Below are 19,603 nucleotides of genomic sequence, written 5' to 3' on the forward strand. Positions count from 1 at the left end.
GGACGGGGACGGTTTAGGGTCCAGGTGAGGGTACGGCAACGCTTTAGGGGGAGCGTGCGTGTGAGGGCGCGGGTTAGTGTTAGCGTACAGGTTAGGATTAGGGCACGGGTGAGGGTCAGGGTTCGGGGAAGGGTTAGGGTTAGGGTTCGGGCTAGGGTTAGGGTTAGGGGACGGGGACGGTTTAGGGTCCAGGTGAGGGTACGGCAACGCTTTAGGGGGAGCGTGCGTGTGAGGGCGCGTGTTAGTGTTAGCGTACGGGTTAGGATTAGGGCACGGGTGAGTGTCAGGCTTCGGGGAAGGGTTACGGTTAGGGTTCGGGCTAGGGTTAGGGTTAGGGGACGGGGACGGTTTAGGGTCCAGGTGAGGGTACGGCAACGCTTTAGGGGGAGCATGCGTGTGAGGGCGCGGGTTAGTGTTAGCGTACGGGTTAGGATTAGGGGACGGGTGAGGGTCAGGCTTCGGGGAAGGGTTAGGGTTAGGGTTCGGGCTAGGGTTAGGGTTAGGGGACGAGGACGGTTTAGGGTCCAGGTGAGGGTACGGCAATGCTTTAGGGGGAGCGTGCGTGTGAGGGCGCGGGTTAGTGTTAGCGTACGGGTTAGGATTAGGGGACGGGTGAGGGTCAGGCTTCGGGGAAGGGTTAGGGTTAGGGTTCGGGCTAGGGTTAGGGTTAGGGGACAGGGACGGTTTAGGGTCCAGGTGAGGGTACGGCAACGCTTTAGGGGGAGCGTGCGTGTGAGGGCGCGGGTTACTGTTAGCGTACGGGTTAGGATTAGGGGACGGGTGAGGGTCAGGCTTCGGGGAAGGGTTAGGGTTAGGGTTCGGGCTAGGGTTAGGGTTAGGGGACGGGGACGGTTTAGGGTCCAGGTGAGGGTACGGCAACTCTTTAGGGGGAGCGTGCGTGTGAGGGCGCGGGTTAGTGTTAGCGTACGGGTTAGGATTAGGGCACGGGTGAGGGTCAGGCGTCGGGGAAGGGTTAGGGTTAGGGTTCGGGCTAGGGTTAGGGTTAGGGGACGGGGACGGTTTAGGGTCCAGGTGAGGGTACGGCAACGCTTTAGGGGGAGCATGCGTGTGAGGGCGTGGGTTAGTGTTAGCGTACGGGTTAGGATTAGGGGACGGGTGAGGGTCAGGCTTCGGGGAAGGGTTAGGGTTAGGGTTCGGGCTAGGGTTAGGGTTAGGGGACGGGGACGGTTTAGGGTCCAGGTGAGGGTACGGCAACGCTTTAGGGGGAGCGTGCGTGTGAGGGCGCGGGTTAGTGTTAGCGTACGGGTTAGGATTAGGGGACGGGTGAGGGTCAGGCTTCGGGGAAGGGTTAGGGTTAGGGTTCGGGCTAGGGTTAGGGTTAGGGGACGGGAACGGTTTAGGGTCCAGGTGAGGGTACGGCAACGCTTTAGGGGGAGCGTGCGTGTGAGGGCGCGGGTTAGTGTTAGCGTACGGGTTAGGATTAGGGGACGGGTGAGGGTCAGGCTTCGGGGAAGGGTTAGGGTTAGGGTTCGGGCTAGGGTTAGGGTTAGGGGACGGGGACGGTTTAGGGTCCAGGTGAGGGTACGGCAAAGCTTTAGGGGGAGCGTGCGTGTGAGGGCACGGGTTAGTGTTAGCGTACGGGTTAGGATTAGGGGACGGGTGAGGGTCAGGCTTCGGGGAAGGGTTAGGGTTAGGGTTCGGGCTAGGGTTAGGGTTAGGGGACGGGGACGGTTTAGGGTCCAGGTGAGGGTACGGCAACGCTTTAGGGGGAGCGTGCGTGTGAGGGCACGGGTTAGTGTTAGCGTACGGGTTAGGATTAGGGGACGGGTGAGGGTCAGGCTTCTGGGAAGGTTTAGGGTTAGGGTTCGGGCTAGGGTTAGGGTTAGGGGACGGGGACGGTTTAGGGTCCAGGTGAGGGTACGGCAACGCTTTAGGGGGAGCGTGCGTGTGAGGGCGCGGGTTAGTGTTAGCGTACGGTTTAGGATTAGGGGACGGGTGAGGGTCAGGCTTCGGGGAAGGGTTAGGGTTAGGGTTCGGGCTAGGGTTAGCGTTAGGGGACGGGGACGGTTTAGGGTCCAGGTGAGGGTACGGCAACGCTTTAGGGGGAGCGTGCGTGTGAGGGCGCGGGTTAGTGTTAGCGTACGGGTTAGGATTAGGGGACGGGTGAGGGTCAGGCTTCGGGGAAGGGTTAGGGTTAGGGTTCGGGCTAGGGTTAGGGTTAGGGGACGGGGACAGTTTAGGGTCCAGGTGAGGGTACGGCAACGCTTTAGGGGGAGCGTGCGTGTGAGGGCGTGGGTTAGTGTTAGCGTACGGGTTAGGATTAGCGGACGGGTGAGGGTCAGGCTTCGGGGAAGGGTTAGGGCTATGGTTCTGGCTAGGGTTAGGGTTAGGGGACGGGGACGGTTTAGGGTCCAGGTGAGGGTACGGCAACGCTTTAGGGGGAGCGTGCGTGTGAGGGCGCGGGTTAGTGTTAGCGTACGGGTTAGGATTAGGGGACGGGTGAGGGTCAGGCTTCGGGGAAGGTTTAGGGTTAGGGTTCGGGCTAGGGTTAGGGTTAGGGGACGGGGACGGTTTAGGGTCCAGGTGAGGGTACGGCAACGCTTTAGGGGGAGCGTGCGTGTGAGGGCGTGGGTTAGTGTTAGCGTACGGGTTAGGATTAGGGGACGGGTGAGGGTCAGTCTTCGGGGAAGGGTTAGGGTTAGGGTTCGGGCTAGGGTTAGGGTTAGGGGACGGGGACGGTTTAGGGTCCAGGTGAGGGTACGGCAACGCTTTAGGGGGAGCGTGCGTGTGAGGGCGCGGGTTAGTGTTAGCGTACGGGTTAGGATTAGGGGACGGGTGAGGGTCAGGCTTCGGGGAAGGGTTAGGGTTAGGGTTCGGGCTAGGGTTAGGGTTAGGGGACGGGTTCGGTTTAGGGTCCAGGTGAGGGTACGGCAACGCTTTAGGGGGATCGTGCGTGTGAGGGCGTGGGTTAGTGTTAGCGTACGGGTTAGGATTAGGGGACGGGTGAGGGTCAGGCTTCGGGGAAGGGTTAGGGTTAGGGTTCGGGCTATGGTTAGGGTTAGGGGACGGGGACGGTTTAGGGTCCAGGTGAGGGTACAGCAACGCTTTAGGGGGAGCGTGCGTGTGAGGGCGCGGGTTAGTGTTAGCGTACGGGTTAGGATTAGGGGACGGGTGAGGGTCAGGCTTCGGGGAAGGGTTAGGGTTAGGGTTCGGGCTAGGGTTAGGGTTAGGGGACGGGGACGGTTTAGGGTCCAGGTGAGGGTACGGCAACGCCTTAGGGGGAGCGTGCGTGTGAGGGCTCGGATTAGTGTTAGCGTACGGGTTAGGATTATGGGACGGGTGAGGCTCAGGGTTCGGGGAAGGGTTAGGGTTAGGGTTCGGGCTATGGTTACGGTTAGGGGACGGGGACGGTTTAGGGTCCAGGTGAGGGTACGCAACGCTTTAGGGGGAGCGTGCGTGTGAGGGCGCGGGTTAGTGTTAGCGTACGGGTTAGGATTAGGGCACGGGTGAGGGTCAGGCTTCGGGGAAGGGTTAGGGTTAGGGTTCGGGCTAGGGTTAGGGTTAGGGGACGGGAACGGTTTAGGGTCCAGGTGAGGGTACGGCAACGCTTTAGGGGGAGCGTGCGTGTGAGGGCGCGGGTTAGTGTTAGCGTACGGGTTAGGATTAGGGCACGGGTGAGGCTCAGGCTTCGGGGAAGGGTTAGGGTTAGGGTTCGGGCTAGGGTTAGGGTTAGGGGACGGGGACGGTTTAGGGTCCAGGTGAGGGTACGGCAACGCTTTAGGGGGAGCGTGCGTGTGAGGGCGCGGGTTAGTGTTAGCGTACGGGTTAGGATTAGGGGACGGGTGAGGGTCAGGCTTCGGGGAAGGGTTAGGGTTAGGGTTCGGGCTAGGGTTAGGGTTAGGGGACGGGGACGGTTTAGGGTCCAGTTGAGGGTACGGCAACGCTTTAGGGGGAGCGTGCGTGTGAGAGCGCGGGTTAGTGTTAGCGTACGGGTTAGGATTAGGGGACGGGTGAGGGTCAGGCTTCGGGGAAGGGTTAGGGTTAGGGTTCGGGCTAGGGTTAGCGTTAGGGGACGGGGACGGTTTAGGATCCAGGTGAGGGTGTGGCAACGCTTTAGGGGGAGCGTGCGTGTGAGGGCGCGGGTTAGTGTTAGCGTACGGGTTAGGATTAGGGCACGGGTGAGGGTCAGGCTTCGGGGAAGGGTTAGGGTTAGGGTTCGGGCTAGGGTTAGGGTTAGGGGACGGGGACGGTTTAGGGTCCAGGTGAGGGTACGGCAACGCTTTAGGGGGAGCGTGCGTGTGAGGGCGCGGGTTAGTGTTAGCATACGGGTTAGGATTAGGGGACGGGTGAGGGTCAGGCTTCGGGGACGGGTTAGGGTTAGGGTTCGGGCTAGGGTTAGGGTTAGGGGACGGGGACGGTTTAGGGTCCAGGTGAGGGTACGGCAACGCTTTAGGGGGAGCGTGCGTGTGAGGGCGCGGGTTAGTGTTAGCGTACGGGTTAGGATTAGGGGACGGGTGAGGGTCAGGCTTCGGGGAAGGGTTAGGGCTATGGTTCTGGCTAGGGTTAGGGTTAGGGGACGGGGACGGTTTAGGGTCCAGGTGAGGGTACGGCAACGCTTTAGGGGGAGCGTGCGTGTGAGGGCGCGGGTTAGTGTTAGCGTACGGGTTAGGATTAGGGGACGGGTGAGGGTCAGGCTTCGGGGAAGGTTTAGGTTTAGGGTTCGGGCTAGGGTTAGGGTTAGGGGACGGGGACGGTTTAGGGTCCAGGTGAGGGTACGGCAACGCTTTAGGGGGAGCGTGCGTGTGAGGGCGCGGGTTAGTGTTAGCGTACGGGTTAGGATTAGGGGACGGGTGAGGGTCAGGCTTCGGGGACGGGTTAGGGTTAGGGTTCGGGCTAGGGTTAGGGTTAGGGGACGGGGACGGTTTAGGGTCCAGGTGAGGGTACGGCAACGCTTTAGGGGGAGCGTGCGTGTGAGGGCGCGGGTTAGTGTTAGCGTACAGGTTAGGATTAGGGCACGGGTGAGGGTCAGGGTTCGGGGAAGGGTTAGGGTTAGGGTTCGGGCTAGGGTTAGGGTTAGGGGACGGGGACGGTTTAGGGTCCAGGTGAGGGTACGGCAACGCTTTAGGGGGAGCGTGCGTGTGAGGGCGCGGGTTAGTGTTAGCGTACGGGTTAGGATTAGGGCACGGGTGAGGGTCAGGCTTCGGGGAAGGGTTAGGGTTAGGGTTCGGGCTAGGGTTAGGGTTAGGGGACGGGGACGGTTTAGGGTCCAGGTGAGGGTACGGCAACGCTTTAGGGGGAGCATGCGTGTGAGGGCGCGGGTTAGTGTTAGCGTACGGGTTAGGATTAGGGGACGGGTGAGGGTCAGGCTTCGGGGAAGGGTTAGGGTTAGGGTTCGGGCTAGGGTTAGGGTTAGGGGACGGGGACGGTTTAGGGTCCAGGTGAGGGTACGGCAACGCTTTAGGGGGAGCGTGCGTGTGAGGGCGCGGGTTAGTCTTAGCGTACGGGTTAGGATTAGGGGACGGGTGAGGGTCAGGCTTCGGGGAAGGGTTAGGGTTAGGGTTCGGGCTAGGGTTAGGGTTAGGGGACGGGGACGGTTTAGGGTCCAGGTGAGGGTACGGCAACGCTTTAGTGGGAGCGTGCGTGTGAGGGCGCGGGTTACTGTTAGCGTACTGGTTAGGATTAGGGGACGGGTGAGGGTCAGGCCTCGGGGAAGGGTTAGGGTTAGGGTTAGGGTTCGGGCTAGGGTTAGGGTTAGGGGACGGGGACGGTTTAGGGTCCAGGTGAGGGTACGGCAACTCTTTAGGGGGAGCGTGCGTGTGAGGGCGCGGGTTAGTGTTAGCGTACGGGTTAGGATTAGGGCACGGGTGAGGGTCAGGCTTCGGGGAAGGGTTAGGGTTAGGGTTCGGGCTAGGGTTAGGGTTAGGGGACGGGGACGGTTTAGGGTCCAGGTGAGGGTACGGCAACGCTTTAGGGGGAGCATGCGTGTGAGGGCGTGGGTTAGTGTTAGCGTACGGGTTAGGATTAGGGGACGGGTGAGGGTCAGGCTTCGGGGAAGGGTTAGGGTTAGGGTTCGGGCTAGGGTTAGGGTTAGGGGACGGGGACGGTTTAGGGTCCAGGTGAGGGTACGGCAACGCTTTAGGGGGAGCGTGCGTGTGAGGGCGCGGGTTACTGTTAGCGTACGGGTTAGGATTAGGGGACGGGTGAGGGTCAGGCTTCGGGGAAGGGTTAGGTTTAGGGTTCGGGCTAGGGTTAGGGTTAGGGGACGGGAACGGTTTAGGGTCCAGGTGAGGGTACGGCAACGCTTTAGGGGGAGCGTGCGTGTGAGGGCGCGGGTTAGTGTTAGCGTACGGGTTAGGATTAGGGCACGGGTGAGGGTCAGGCTTCGGGGAAGGGTTAGGGTTAGGGTTCGGGCTAGGGTTAGGGTTAGGGGACGGGGATGGTTTAGGGTCCAGGTGAGGGTACGGCAAAGCTTTAGGGGGAGCGTGCGTGTGAGGGCACGGGTTAGTGTTAGCGTACGGGTTAGGATTAGGGCACGGGTGAGGGTCAGGCTTCGGGGAAGGGTTAGGGTTAGGGTTCGGGCTAGGGTTAGGGTTAGGGGACGGGAACGGTTTAGGGTCCAGGTGAGGGTACGGCAACACTTTAGGGGGAGCGTGCGTGTGAGGGCGCGGGTTAGTGTTAGCGTACGGGTTAGGATTAGGGCACGGGTGAGGCTCTGGCTTCGGGGAAGGGTTAGGGTTAGGGTTCGGGCTAGGGTTAGGGTTAGGGGACGGGGACGGTTTAGGGTCCAGGTGAGGGTACGGCAACGCTTTAGGGGGAGCGTGTGTGTGAGGGCGCGGGTTAGTGTTAGCGTACGGGTTAGGATTAGGGGACGGGTGAGGGTCAGGCTTCGGGGAAGGGTTAGGGTTAGGGTTCGGGCTAGGTTTAGGGTTAGGGGACGGGGACGGTTTAGGGTCCAGTTGAGGGTACGGCAACGCTTTAGGGGGAGCGTGCGTGTGAGAGCGCGGGTTAGTGTTAGCGTACGGGTTAGGATTAGGGGACGGGTGAGGGTCAGGCTTCGGGGAAGGGTTAGGGTTAGGGTTCGGGCTAGGGTTAGCGTTAGGGGACGGGGACGGTTTAGGATCCAGGTGAGGGTGTGGCAACGCTTTAGGGGGAGCGTGCGTGTGAGGGCGCGGGTTAGTGTTAGCGTACGGGTTAGGATTAGGGCACGGGTGAGGGTCAGGCTTCGGGGAAGGGTTAGGGTTAGGGTTCGGGCTAGGGTTAGGGTTAGGGGACGGGGACGGTTTAGGGTCCAGGTGAGGGTACGGCAACGCTTTAGGGGGAGCGTGCGTGTGAGGGCGCGGGTTAGTGTTAGCGTACGGGTTAGGATTAGGGGACGGGTCAGGGTCAGGCTTCGGGGAAGGGTTAGGGTTAGGGTTCGGGCTAGGGTTAGGGTTAGGGGACGGGGACGGTTTAGGGTCCAGGTGAGGGTACGGCAACGCTTTAGGGGGAGCGTGCGTGTGAGGGCGCGGGTTAGTGTTAGCGTACGGGTTAGGATTAGCGGACGGGTGAGGGTCAGGCTTCGGGGAAGGGTTAGGGCTATGGTTCTGGCTAGGGTTAGGGTTAGGGGACGGGGACGGTTTAGGGTCCAGGTGAGGGTACGGCAACGCTTTAGGGGGAGCGTGCGTGTGAGGGCGCGGGTTAGTGTTAGCGTACGGGTTAGGATTAGGGGACGGGTGAGGGTCAGGCTTCGGGGAAGTTTTAGGGTTAGGGTTCGGGCTAGGGTTAGGGTTAGGGGACGGGGACGGTTTAGGGTCCAGGTGAGGGTACGGCAACGCTTTAGGGGGAGCGTGCGTGTGAGGGCGCGGGTTAGTGTTAGCATACGGGTTAGGATTAGGGGACGGGTGAGGGTCAGGCTTCGGGGACGGGTTAGAGTTAAGGTTCGGGCTAGGGTTAGGGTTAGGGGACGGGGACGGTTTAGGGTCCAGGTGAGTGTACGGCAACGCTTTAGGGGGAGCGTGCGTGTGAGGGCGCGGGTTAGTGTTAGCGTACAGGTTAGGATTAGGGCACGGGTGAGGGTCAGGCTTCGGGGAAGGGTTAGGGATAGGGTTTGGGCTAGGGTTAGGGTTAGGGGACGGGGACGGTTTAGGGTCCAGGTGAGGGTACGGCAACGCTTTAGGGGGAGCTTGCGTGTGAGGGTGCGGGTTAGTGTTAGCGTACGGGTTAGGTTTAGGTGACGGGTGAGGGTCAGGCTTCGGGGAAGGGTTAGGGTTAGGGTTCGGGCTAGGGTTACGGTTAGGGGACGGGGACGGCTTAGGGTCCAGGTGAGGGTACGGCAACGCTTTAGGGGGAGCGTGCGTGTGAGGGCGCGGGTTAGTGTTAGCGTACGGGTTAGGATTAGGGGACGGGTGAGGGTCAGGCTTCGGGGAAGGGTTAGGGTTAGGGTTCGGGCTAGGGTTAGGGTTAGGGGACGGGGACGGTTTAGGGTCCAGGTGAGGGTACGGCAATGCTTTATGGGGAGCGTGCGTGTGAGGGCGCGGGTTAGAGTTAGCGTACGGGTTAGGATTAGGGGACGGGTGAGGGTCAGGCTTCGGGGAAGGGTTAGGGTTAGGGTTCGGGCTAGGGTTAGGGTTAGGGGACGGGGACGGTTTAGGGTCCAGGTGAGGGTACGGCAACGCTTTAGGGGGAGCGTGCGTGTGAGGGCGCGGGTTAGTGTTAGCGTACGGTTTAGGATTAGGGGACGGGTGAGGGTCAGGCTTCGGGGAAGGGTTAGGGTTAGGGTTCGGGCTAGGGTTAGGGTTAGGGAATGGGGACGGTTTAGGGTCCAGGTGAGGGTACGGCAACGATTTAGGGGGAGCGTGCGTGTGAGGGCGCGGGTTAGAGTTAGCGTACGGGTTAGGATTAGGGGACGGGTGAGGGTCAGGCTTCAGGGAAGGGTTAGGGTTAGGGTTCGGGCTAGGGTTAGGGTTAGGGGACGGGGACGGTTTAGGGTCCAGGTGAGGGTACGGCAACGCTTTAGGGGGAGCGTGCGTGTGAGGGCGCGGGTTAGTGTTAGCGTACGGGTTAGGATTAGGGGACGGGTGAGGGTCAGGCTTCGGGGAAGGGTTAGGGTTAGGGTTCGGGCTAGGGTTAGGGTTAGGGGACGGGGACGGTTTAGGGCCCAAGTGAGGGTACGGCAACGCTTTAGGGGGAGCGTGCGTGTGAGGGCGCGGGTTTGTGTTAGCGTACGTGTTAGGATTAGGGGACGGGTGAGGCTCAGGCTTCGGGGAAGGGTTAGGGTTTGGGTTCGGGCTAGGGTTAGGGTTAGGGGACGGGGACGGTTTAGGGTCCAGGTGAGGGTACGGCAACGCTTTAGGGGGAGCGTGCGTGTGAGGGCGTGGGTTAGTGTTAGCGTACGGGTTAGGATTAAGGCACGGGTGAGGGTCAGGCTTCGGGAAAGGGTTAGGGTTAGGGTTCGGGCTAGGGTTAGGGTTAGGGGACAGGGACGGTTTAGGGTCCAGTTGAGGGTACGGCAACGCTTTAGGGGGAGCGTGCGTGTGAGGGCGCGGGATAGTGTTAGCGCACGGGTTAGGATTAAGGCACGGGTGAGGGTCAGGCTTCGGGGAAGGGTTAGGGTTAGGGTTCGGGCTAGGGTTAGGGTTAGGGGACGGGGACGGTTTAGGGTCCAGGTGAGGGTACGGCAACGCTTTAGGGGGAGCGTGCGTGTGAGGGCGCGGGTTACTGTTAGCGTACGGGTTAGGATTAGGGGACGGGTGAGGGTCAGGCTTCGGGGAAGGGTTAGGTTTAGGGTTCGGGCTAGGGTTAGGGTTAGGGGACGGGAACGGTTTAGGGTCCAGGTGAGGGTACGGCAACGCTTTAGGGGGAGCGTGCGTGTGAGGGCGCGGGTTAGTGTTAGCGTACGGGTTAGGATTAGGGCACGGGTGAGGGTCAGGCTTCGGGGAAGGGTTAGGGTTAGGGTTCGGGCTAGGGTTAGGGTTAGGGGACGGGGACGGTTTAGGGTCCAGGTGAGGGTACGGCAAAGCTTTAGGGGGAGCGTGCGTGTGAGGGCACGGGTTAGTGTTAGCGTACGGGTTAGGATTAGGGGACGGGTGAGGGTCAGGCTTCGGGGAAGGGTTAGGGTTAGGGTTCGGGCTAGGGTTACGGTTAGGGGACGGGGACGGTTTAGGGTCCAGGTGAGGGTACGGCAACGCTTTAGGGGGAGCGTGCGTGTGAGGGCACGGGTTAGTGTTAGCGTACGGTTTAGGATTAGGGGACGGGTGAGGGTCAGGCTTCGGGGAAGGGTTAGGGTTAGGGTTCGGGCTAGGGTTAGCGTTAGGGGACGGGGACGGTTTAGGGTCCAGGTGAGGGTACGGCAACACTTTAGGGGGAGCGTGCGTGTGAGGGCGCGGGTTAGTGTTAGCGTACGGGTTAGGATTAGGGGACGGGTGAGGGTCAGGCTTCGGGGAAGGGTTAGGGTTAGGGTTCGGGCTAGGGTTAGGGTTAGGGGACGGGGACGGTTTAGGGTCCAGGTGAGGGTACGGCAACGCTTTAGGGGGAGCGTGCGTGTGAGGGCGCGGGTTAGTGTTAGCGTACGGGTTAGGATTAGCGGACGGGTGAGGGTCAGGCTTCGGGGAAGGGTTAGGGCTATGGTTCTGGCTAGGGTTAGGGTTAGGGGACGGGGACCGTTTAGGGTCCAGGTGAGGGTACGGCAACGCTTTAGGGGGAGCGTGCGTGTGAGGGCGCGGGTTAGTGTTAGCGTACGGGTTAGGATTAGGGGACGGGTGAGGGTCAGGCTTCGGGGAAGGTTTAGGGTTAGGGTTCGGGCTAGGGTTAGGGTTATGGGACGGGGACGGTTTAGGGTCCAGGTGAGGGTACGGCAACGTTTTAGGGAGAGCGTGCGTGTGAGGGCGCGGGTTAGTGTTAGCGTACGGGTTAGGATTAGGGGACGGGTGAGGGTCAGTCTTCGGGGAAGTGTTAGGGTTAGGGTTCGGGCTAGGGTTAGGGTTAGGGGACGGGGACGGTTTAGGGTCCAGGTGAGGGTACGGCAACGCTTTAGGGGGAGCGTGCGTGTGAGGGCGCGGGTTAGTGTTAGCGTACGGGTTAGGATTAGGGGACGGGTGAGGGTCAGGCTTCGGGGAAGGGTTAGGGTTAGGGTTCGGGCTAGGGTTAGGGTTAGGGGACGGGTTCGGTTTAGGGTCCAGGTGAGGGTACGGCAACGCTTTAGGGGGAGCGTGCGTGTGAGGGCGCGGGTTAGTCTTAGCGTACGGGTTAGGATTAGGGGACGGGTGAGGGTCAGGCTTCGGGGAAGGGTTAGGGTTAGGGTTCGGGCTAGGGTTAGGGTTACGGGACGGGGACGGTTTAGGGTCCAGGTGAGGGTACGGCAACGCCTTAGGGGGAGCGTGCGTGTGAGGGCTCGGGTTAGTGTTAGCGTACGGGTTAGGATTAGGGGACGGGTGAGGCTCAGGGTTCGGGGAAGGGTTAGGGTTAGGGTTCGGGCTATGGTTACGGTTAGGGGACGGGGACGGTTTAGGGTCCAGGTGAGGGTACGGCAACGCTTTAGGGGGAGCGTGCGTGTGAGGGAGCGGGTTAGTGTTAGCGTACGGGTTAGGATTAGGGCACGGGTGAGGGTCAGGCTTCGGGGAAGGGTTAGGGTTAGGGTTCGGGCTAGGGTTAGCGTTAGGGGACGGGGACGGTTTAGGGTCCAGGTGAGGGTACGGCAACGCTTTAGGGGGAGCGTGCGTGTGAGGGCGCGGGTTAGTGTTAGCGTACGGGTTAGGATTAGGGGACGGGTGAGGGTCAGGCTTCGGGGAAGGGTTAGGGTTAGGGTTCGGGCTAGGGTTAGGGTTAGAGGACGGGGAGGGTTTGGGGTCCAGGTGAGGGTACGGCAACGCTTTAGGGGGAGCGTGCGTGTGAGGGCGCGGGTTAGTGTTAGCGTACGGGTTAGGATTAGCGGACGGGTGAGGGTCAGGCTTCGGGGAAGGGTTAGGGCTATGGTTCTGGCTAGGGTTAGGGTTAGGGGACGGGGACCGTTTAGGGTCCAGGTGAGGGTACGGCAACGCTTTAGGGGGAGCGTGCGTGTGAGGGCGCGGGTTAGTGTTAGCGTACGGGTTAGGATTAGGGGACGGGTGAGGGTCAGGCTTCGGGGAAGGTTTAGGGTTAGGGTTCGGGCTAGGGTTAGGGTTATGGGACGGGTTCGGTTTAGGGTCCAGGTGAGGGTACGGCAACGCTTTAGGGGGAGCGTGCGTGTGAGGGCGCGGGTTAGTGTTAGCGTACGGGTTAGGATTAGGGGACGGGTGAGGGTCAGGCTTCGGGGAAGGGTTAGGGTTAGGGTTCGGGCTAGGGTTAGGGTTAGGGGACGGGGACGGTTTAGGGTCCAGGTGAGGGTACGGCAACGCCTTAGGGGGAGCGTGCGTGTGAGGGCTCGGGTTAGTGTTAGCGTACGGGTTAGGATTAGGGGACGGGTGAGGCTCAGGGTTCGGGGAAGGGTTAGGGTTAGGGTTCGGGCTATGGTTACGGTTAGGGGACGGGGACGGTTTAGGGTCCAGGTGAGGGTACGGCAACGCTTTAGGGGGAGCGTGCGTGTGAGGGAGCGGGTTAGTGTTAGCGTACGGGTTAGGATTAGGGCACGGGTGAGGGTCAGGCTTCGGGGAAGGGTTAGGGTTAGGGTTCGGGCTAGGGTTAGGGTTAGGGGACGGGAACGGTTTAGGGTCCAGGTGAGGGTACGGCAACGCTTTAGGGGGAGCGTGCGTGTGAGGGCGCGGGTTAGTGTTAGCGTACGGGTTATGATTAGGGCACGGGTGAGGCTCTGGCTTCGGGGAAGGGTTAGGGTTAGGGTTCGGGCTAGGGTTAGGGTTAGGGGACGGGGACGGTTTAGGGTCCAGGTGAGGGTACGGCAACGCTTTAGGGGGAGCGTGTGTGTGAGGGCGCGGGTTAGTGTTAGCGTACGGGTTAGGATTAGGGGACGGGTGAGGGTCAGGCTTCGGGGAAGGGTTAGGGTTAGGGTTCGGGCTAGGTTTAGGGTTAGGGGACGGGGACGGTTTAGGGTCCAGTTGAGGGTACGGCAACGCTTTAGGGGGAGCGTGCGTGTGAGAGCGCGGGTTAGTGTTAGCGTACGGGTTAGGATTAGGGGACGGGTGAGGGTCAGGCTTCGGGGAAGGGTTAGGGTTAGGGTTCGGGCTAGGGTTAGCGTTAGGGGACGGGGACGGTTTAGGATCCAGGTGAGGGTGTGGCAACGCTTTAGGGGGAGCGTGCGTGTGAGGGCGCGGGTTAGTGTTAGCGTACGGGTTAGGATTAGGGCACGGGTGAGGGTCAGGCTTCGGGGAAGGGTTAGGGTTAGGGTTCGGGCTAGGGTTAGGGTTAGGGGACGGGGACGGTTTAGGGTCCAGGTGAGGGTACGGCAACGCTTTAGGGGGAGCGTGCGTGTGAGGGCGCGGGTTAGTGTTAGCGTACGGGTTAGGATTAGGGGACGGGTCAGGGTCAGGCTTCGGGGAAGGGTTAGGGTTAGGGTTCGGGCTACGGTTAGGGTTAGGGGACGGGGACGGTTTAGGGTCCAGGTGAGGGTACGGCAACGCTTTAGGGGGAGCGTGCGTGTGAGGGCGCGGGTTAGTGTTAGCGTACGGGTTAGGATTAGCGGACGGTTGAGGGTCAGGCTTCGGGGAAGGGTTAGGGCTATGGTTCTGGCTAGGGTTAGGGTTAGGGGACGGGGACGGTTTAGGGTCCAGGTGAGGGTACGGCAACGCTTTAGGGGGAGCGTGCGTGTGAGGGCGCGGGTTAGTGTTAGCGTACGGGTTAGGATTAGGGGACGGGTGAGGGTCAGGCTTCGGGGAAGTTTTAGGGTTAGGGTTCGGGCTAGGGTTAGGGTTAGGGGACGGGGACGGTTTAGGGTCCAGGTGAGGGTACGGCAACGCTTTAGGGGGAGCGTGCGTGTGAGGGCGCGGGTTAGTGTTAGCATACGGGTTAGGATTAGGGGACGGGTGAGGGTCAGGCTTCGGGGACGGGTTAGAGTTAGGGTTCGGGCTAGGGTTAGGGTTAGATGACGGGGACGGTTTAGGGTCCAGGTGAGTGTACGGCAACGCTTTAGGGGGAGCGTAAGTGTGAGGGCGCGGGTTAGTGTTAGCGTACAGGTTAGGATTAGGGCACGGGTGAGGGTCAGGCTTCGGGGAAAGGTTAGGGATAGGGTTTGGGCTAGGGTTAGGGTTAGGGGACGGGGACGGTTTAGGGTCCAGGTGAGGGTACGGCAACGCTTTAGGGGAAGCTTGCGTGTGAGGGCGCGGGTTAGTGTTAGCGTACGGGTTAGGATTAGGGGACGGGTGAGGGTCAGGCTTCGGGGAAGGGTTAGGGTTAGGGTTCGGGCTAGGGTTACGGTTAGGGGACGGGGACGGCTTAGCGTCCAGGTGAGGGTACGGCAACGCTTTAGGGGGAGCGTGCGTGTGAGGGCGCGGGTTAGTGTTAGCGTACAGGTTAGGATTAGGGCACGGGTGAGGGTCAGGCTTCGGGGAAGTGTTAGGGATAGGGTTTGGGCTAGGGTTAGGGTTAGGGGACGGGGACGGTTTAGGGTCCAGGTGAGGGTACGGCAACGCTTTAGGGGGAGCTTGCGTGTGAGGGTGCGGGTTAGTGTTAGCGTACGGGTTAGGATTAGGGGACGGGTGAGGGTCAGGCTTCGGGGAAGGGTTAGGGTTAGGGTTCGGGCTAGGGTTACGGTTAGGGGACGGGGACGGCTTAGGGTCCAGATGAGGGTACGGCAACGCTTTAGGGGGAGCGTGCGTGTGAGGGCGCGGGTTAGTGTTAGCGTACGGGTTAGGATTAGGGGACGGGTGAGGGTCAGGCTTCGGGGAAGGGTTAGGGTTAGGGTTCGGGCTAGGGTTAGGGTTAGGGGACGGGGACGGTTTAGGGTCCAGGTGAGGGTACGGCAATGCTTTATGGGGAGCGTGCGTGTGAGGGCGCGGGTTAGTGTTAGCGTACGGGTTAGGATTAGGGGACGGGTGAGGGTCAGGCTTCGGGGAAGTGTTAGGGTTAGGGTTCGGGCTATGGTTAGGGTTAGGGTACGGGGACGGTTTAGGGTCCAGGTGAGGGTACGGCAACGCTTTAGGGGGAGCGTGCGTGTGAGGGCGCGGGTTAGTGTTAGCGTACGGTTTAGGATTAGGGGACGGGTGAGGGTCAGGCTTCGGGGAAGGGTTAGGGTTAGGGTTCGGGCTAGGGTTAGGGTTAGGGAATGGGGACGGTTTAGGGTCCAGGTGAGGGTACGGCAACGATTTAGGGGGAGCGTGCGTGTGAGGGCGCGGGTTAGAGTTAGCGTACGGGTTAGGATTAGGGGACGGGTGAGGGTCAGGCTTCAGGGAAGGGTTAGGGTTAGGGTTCGGGCTAGGGTTAGGGTTAGGGGACGGGGACGGTTTAGGGTCCAGGTGAGGGTACGGCAACGCTTTAGGGGGAGCGTGCGTGTGAGGGCGCGGGTTAGTGTTAGCGTACGGGTTAGGATTAGGGGACGGGTGAGGGTCAGGCTTCGGGGAAGGGTTAGGGTTAGGGTTCGGGCTAGGGTTAGGGTTAGGGGACGGGGACGGTTTAGGGCCCAAGTGAGGGTACGGCAACGCTTTAGGGGGAGCGTGCGTGTGAGGGCGCGGGTTAGTGTTAGCGTACGTGTTAGGATTAGGGGACGGGTGAGGCTCAGGCTTCGGGGAAGGGTTAGGGTTTGGGTTCGGGCTAGGGTTAGGGTTAGGGGACGGGGACGGTTTAGGGTCCAGGTGAGGGTACGGCAACGCTTTAGGGGGAGCGTGCGTGTGAGGGCGTGGGTTAGTGTTAGCGTACGGGTTAGGATTAAGGCACGGGTGAGGGTCAGGCTTCGGGAAAGGGTTAGGGTTAGGGTTCGGGCTAGGGTTAGGGTTAGGGGACAGGGACGGTTTAGGGTCCAGTTGAGGGTACGGCAACGCTTTAGGGGGAGCATGCGTGTGAGGGCGCGGGATAGTGTTAGCGCACGGGTTAGGATTAAGGCACGGGTGAGGGTCAGGCTTCGGGGAAGGGTTAGGGTTAGGGTTCGGGCTAGGGTTAGGGTTAGGGGACGGGGACGGTTTAGGGTCCAGGTGAGGGTACGGCAACGCTTTAGGGGGAGCGTGCGTGTGAGGGCGCGGGTTAGTGTTAGCGTACGGGTTATGATTAGGGCACGGGTGAGGCTCTGGCTTCGGGGAAGGGTTAGGGTTAGGGTTCGGGCTAGGGTTAGGGTTAGGGGACGGGGACGGTTTAGGGTCCAGGTGAGGGTACGGCAACGCTTTAGGGGGAGCGTGTGTGTGAGGGCGCGGGTTAGTGTTAGCGTACGGGTTAGGATTAGGGGACGGGTGAGGGTCAGGCTTCGGGGAAGGGTTAGGGTTAGGGTTCGGGCTAGGTTTAGGGTTAGGGGACGGGGACGGTTTAGGGTCCAGTTGAGGGTACGGCAACGCTTTAGGGGGAGCGTGCGTGTGAGAGCGCGGGTTAGTGTTAGCGTACGGGTTAGGATTAGGGGACGGGTGAGGCTCAGGGTTCGGGGAAGGGTTAGGGTTAGGGTTCGGGCTATGGTTACGGTTAGGGGACGGGGACGGTTTAGGGTCCAGGTGAGGGTACGGCAACGCTTTAGGGGGAGCGTGCGTGTGAGGGCGCGGGTTAGTGTTAGCGTACGGGTTAGGATTAGGGCACGGGTGAGGGTCAGGCTTCGGGGAAGGGTTAGGGTTAGGGTTCGGGCTAGGGTTAGATTTAGGGGACGGGAACGGTTTAGGGTCCAGGTGAGGGTACGGCAACGCTTTAGGGGGAGCGTGCGTGTGAGGGCGCGGGTTAGTGTTAGCGTACGGGTTAGGATTAGGGCACGGGTGAGGCTCAGGCTTCGGGGAAGGGTTAGGGTTAGGGTTCGGGCTAGGGTTAGGGTTAGGGGACGGGGACGGTTTAGGGTCCAGGTGAGGGTACGGCAACGCTTTAGGGGGAGCGTGCGTGTGAGGGCGCGGGTTAGTGTTAGCGTACGGGTTAGGATTAGGGGACGGGTGAGGGTCAGGCTTCGGGGAAGGGTTAGGGTTAGGGTTCGGGCTAGGGTTAGGGTTAGGGGACGGGGACGGTTTAGGGTCCAGTTGAGGGTACGGCAACGCTTTAGGGGGAGCGTGCGTGTGAGAGCGCGGGTTAGTGTTAGCGTACGGGTTAGGATTAGGGGACGGGTGAGGGTCAGGCTTCGGGGAAGGGTTAGGGTTAGGCTTCGGGCTAGGCTTAGCGTTAGGGGACGGGGACGGTTTAGGATCCAGGTGAGGGTGTGGCAACGTTTTAGGGGGAGCGTGCATGTGAGGGCACGGGTTAGTGTTAACGTACGGGTTAGGATTAGGGGACGGGTGAGGGTCAGGCTTCGGGGAAGGGTTAGGGTTAGGGTTCGGGCTAGGGTTAGGGTTAGGGGACGGGGACGGTTTAGGGTCCAGGTGAGGGTACGGCAACGCTTTAGGGGGAGCGTGCGTGTGAGGGCGCGGGTTAGTGTTAGCGTACGGGTTAGGATTAGCGGACGGGTGAGGGTCAGGCTTCGGGGAAGGGTTAGGGCTATGGTTCTGGCTAGGGTTAGGGTTCGGGGACGGGGACGGTTTAGGGTCCAGGTGAGGGTACGGCAACGCTTTAGGGGGAGCGTGCGTGTGAGGGCGCGGGTTAGTGTTAGCGTACGGGTTAGGATTAGGGGACGGGTGAGGGTCAGGCTTCGGGGAAGTTTTAGGGTTAGGGTTCGGGCTAGGGTTAGGGTTAGGGGACGGGGACGGTTTAGGGTCCAGGTGAGGGTACGGCAACGCTTTAGGGGGAGCGTGCGTGTGAGGGCGCGGGTTAGTGTTAGCATACGGGTTAGGATTAGGGGACGGGTGAGGGTCAGGCTTCGGGGACGGGTTAGGGTTAGGGTTCGGGCTAGGGTTAGGGTTAGGGGACGGGGACGGTTTAGGGTCCAGGTGAGTGTACGGCAACGCTTTAGGGGGAGCGTGCGTGTGAGGGCGCGGGTTAGTGTTAGCGTACATGTTAGGATTAGGGCACGGGTGAGGGTCAGGCTTCGGGGAAGGGTTAGGGTTAGGGTTTGGGCTAGGGTTAGGGTTAGGGGACGGGGACGGTTTAGGGTCCAGGTGAGGGTACGGCAACGCTTTAGGGGGAGCTTGCGTGTGAGGGTGCGGGTTAGTGTTAGCGTACGGGTTAGGATTAGGGGACGGGTGAGGGTCAGGCTTCGGGGAAGGGTTAGGGTTAGGGTTCGGGCTAGGGTTACGGTTAGGGGACGGGGACGGTTTAGGGTCCAGGTGAGGGTACGGCAACGCTTTAGGGGGAGCGTGCGTGTGAGGGCGCGGGTTAGTGTTAGCGTACGGGTTAGGATTAGGGGACGGGTGAGGGTCAGGCTTCGGGGAAGGGTTAGGGTTAGGGTTCGGGCTAGGGTTAGGGTTAGGGGACGGGGACGGTTTAGGGTCCAGGTGAGGGTACGGCAACGCTTTAGGGGGAGCGTGCGTGTGAGGGCGCGGGTTACTGTTAGCGTACGGGTTAGGATTAGGGGACGGGTGAGGGTCAGGCTTCGGGGAAGGGTTAGGGTTAGGGTTCGGGCTAGGGTTAGGGTTAGGGGACGGGAACGGTTTAGGGTCCAGGTGAGGGTACGGCAACGCTTTAGGGGGAGCGTGCGTGTGAGGGCGCGGGTTAGTGTTAGCGTACGGGTTAGGATTAGGGCACGGGTGAGGGTCAGGCTTCGGGGAAGGGTTAGGGTTAGGGTTCGGGCTAGGGTTAGGGTTAGGGGACGGGGACGGTTTAGGGTCCACGTGAGGGTACAGCAATGCTTTATGGGGAGCGTGCGTGTGAGGGCGCGGGTTAGTGTTAGCGTACGGGTTAGGATTAGGGGACGGGTGAGGGTCAGGCTTCGGGGAAGGGTTAGGGTTATGGTTCGGGCTAGGGTTAGGGTTAGGGGACGGGGACGGTTTAGGGTCCAGGTGAGGGTACGGCAACGCTTTAGGGGGAGCGTGCGTGTGAGGGCGCGGGTTAGTGTTAGCGTAAGGTTTAGGATTAGGGGACGGGTGAGGGTCAGGCTTCGGGGAAGGGTTAGGGTTAGGGTTCGGGCTAGGGTTAGGGTTAGGGAATGGGGACGGTTTAGGGTCCAGTTGAGGGTACGGCAACGATTTAGGGGGAGCGTGCGTGTGAGGGCGCGGGTTAGAGTTAGCGTACGGGTTAGGATTAGGGGACGGGTGAGGGTCAGGCTTCAGGGAAGGGTTAGGGTTAGGGTTCGGGCTAGGGTTAGGGTTAGGGGACGGGGACGGTTTAGGGTCCAGGTGAGGGTACGGCAATGCTTTAGGGGGAGCGTGCGTGTGAGGGCGCGGGTTAGTGTTAGCGTACAGGTTAGGATTAGGGCACGTGTGAGGGTCAGGGTTCGGGGAAGTGTTAGGGTTAGGGTTCGGGCTAGGGTTAGGGTTAGGGGACGGGGACGGTTTAGGGTCCAGGTGAGGGTACGGCAACGCTTTAGGGGGAGCGTGCGTGTGAGGGCGCGGGTTAGTGTTAGCGTACGGGTTAGGATTAGGGCACGGGTGAGGGTCAGGCTTCGGGGAAGGGTTAGGTTTAGGGTTCGGGCTAGGGTTAGGGTTAGGGGACGGGGACGGTTTAGGGTCCAGGTGAGGGTACGGCAACGCTTTAGGGGGAGCGTGCGTGTGAGGGCGCAGGTTAGTGTTAGCGTACGGGTTAGGATTAGGGGACGGGT

Source organism: Stenella coeruleoalba, assembly GCF_951394435.1.
Source record: "Stenella coeruleoalba genome assembly, chromosome: 15".
NCBI lineage: Eukaryota > Metazoa > Chordata > Mammalia > Artiodactyla > Delphinidae > Stenella > Stenella coeruleoalba.